This window comes from Apium graveolens, chromosome 6 (assembly GCF_009905375.1).
Source record: "Apium graveolens cultivar Ventura chromosome 6, ASM990537v1, whole genome shotgun sequence".
NCBI lineage: Eukaryota > Viridiplantae > Streptophyta > Magnoliopsida > Apiales > Apiaceae > Apium > Apium graveolens.
The window spans coordinates 118,576,089-118,578,447 of record NC_133652.1 but is presented as its reverse complement, the minus strand read 5'-3'; the positions used below and the strand labels follow the sequence as shown (position 1 = coordinate 118,578,447).

Here is a 2,359-nt window from a genome sequence, read left to right as displayed (position 1 = left end):
GAAGCGAAGGAGATAAGGAAGAAGACCGATTTAGCACACCGTAACGAAGAGGAAGCATATTTTCTTGTGATTCTTGTTTCGTTGTAACGTTGGATGCTAGTTTTCTTGCTTTGACTTATTTACTCTTGTGACGTACTCTGTTTTAATATAATTAGTTTAGTTATTATTTTCTTGTGTTTGTTTATCATGATTTCATATGAACCCATGATGGCGATAAGTTCTATTATGGGCTAATCGTGATCATGGGGTTGCAACGGATTTATTATGGAATTTTTTAGTTAATTGTTTAATACTTTAGTGTGTGATGATTGCTTGATATCTAGTATTGGTTGTGCGTATTCGTCTTATGTGCGTCGCGAACATATAAGATAGGGTGTTAATCTCTTGTGAAGCGACGGTGGATCTTGAGATTTAGAACTTGCCATGCTAGCATAGGTTCATGTACATTGTGCATGATTAGTGGGTAACTCTAACAGTTTTATTTGCCCTATGTAATCAAAAAGGAATAACTTGTGCTTAAATCGTTGTGTTGTCAATTTCTGTAGACATATAGGAACTCAACATAATTGATGACTATTCAACTTCTATCTTAATTGTGGATGCTTGGTGGAATGGTATTAGTACAATGAAAGTTGGCTTTTATCAGTTTCGTGTTATTCGATTAATATCATCACTGTCACATGCTAAAGGTAATAACAATGGCTATAGAAGGAAGTAATAATGAAGTTGTGATCTCATGAGTGTTTTATTATTGATAAATTGAAGTGTTAGTTAAGTGGTTAATTAAGTAGTTAATTATAGTTAATATTTAATTAACAATTTTAAGTGTTATTATCTTAACATTGAGAAGTAATCATACATAGGTGAGTGAGTTTAATTAGACAATAATTTAGTCTGAGTCTTTGAGGGAACGAACTAGAAAATATTTTATATTACTTGTGAACGCGTATACTTGCGTGAATATTAGCGCGTGTTTTCGCCCTAACAAGTTTTTGGCGCCGCTGCCGGGGACTTGGCGTATTTGTTTAGTTTATGTACTTACCATCATTGGTCATTAGGACTCAGTGATTAGGACGTAGTAGTTACTTATTTTTTCTGGTTGTGTTTCAGGTACTTTAGCAAGCGTTTATGCAAACTCGTTCTCGTGCTCGCAAGAGGACTTTAGATACAGCTGAGGAGACAGACGAAGTTCTTGATATTCCGGAGAAGTTAGATTTTGAGGATTCAGATTCAGGAACTGAGCAGAAAGAACCAGTAAACATGGGAGATTGTATTGTTCAAGCTGATCCAGCTCTTATGGATTTTTCTCGGCCTAAAATTGATGACATTCAGTCAAGCATCCTTCATCCGGCTATTCAAGCTAACACCTTTGAAATCAAGCCGGGCACTATTCAGATGGTGCAGAATTCTGTTTCTTTTGGAGGAGCGGCAACTGAAGACCCCAACATGCACATAAGGAATTTTGTCGAGATCTGCAGCACTTTTAAGTATAATGGCGTGACTGATGAGGCTATCAAGTTGAGGCTTTTCCCATTCTCACTAAGGGACAAGTCTAAAGAATGGTTACATTCTGAACCAGCTGGGTCCATCACTACGTGGCAAGATCTTGCGCAAAAGTTTCTGGTGAAGTTTTATCCGATGGCAAAGACTGCTGCTATGAGGAGTGCTCTTACTCAGTTTGCGCAGCAACCTACAGAATCTATGTGCGAGGCTTGGGAACGCTACAAGGAAATGTTGAGAAAATGTCCACATCATGGAATGCCGGATTGGATGGTGATCACTAGTTTCTATAATGGTTTGGGGGCCCAATCTCGGCCCATGCTCGATGCAGCAGCTGGAGGCGCCTTATGGGCTAAAAGCTATACTGAGGCGTATAATCTTATCGAGACGATGGCTGCAAATGAGCATCAAAACCCAACTCAGAGGATGACGTCAGGCAAGGTAGCAGGTATTCTGGAAGTTGATGCAGCCACCGCTATTGCAGCCCAGCTCCAAGCACTATCAATGAAGGTTAATTCTTTGGCTACGTATGGAGTTAATCAAATAGCTATGGTTTGTGAGCTTTGTGCAGGTTCTCATGCTACGGATCAGTGTTCTCTTGTAAACGAATCTATTCAGTATGTGAATAATTATCAGCGACAACAGCAGCCTGTGCCAGCGACCTATCATCCTAACAACAGAAATCATCCAAATTTCAGCTGGGGGAATAATCAGAATGCTATTCAGCCACCATATCAGCAAGGAGTGAGTAAACAGTTTAACCCACCTGGATTCCAGCAACCACAGCAGTATGCTACAAGGCAATCATATCCTCAACAGGGAAGTGCAGCTGCACCTACTAGTGCTGATTTTGAGGAAC

At 39.7% G+C, this 2,359-nt stretch overlaps 1 non-coding gene across 1 annotated transcript; it reads right to left on the bottom strand.

Moving 5' to 3' along the window:
• Positions 1-1,653: 1,653 nt before the first annotated feature.
• LOC141669436 (small nucleolar RNA R71) lies at positions 1,654-1,760 on the bottom strand. The gene has a single exon (XR_012553721.1). It is a non-coding gene; the product is annotated as a small nucleolar RNA R71 (small nucleolar RNA).
• Between the last annotated feature and the right edge of the window lie 599 nt (positions 1,761-2,359).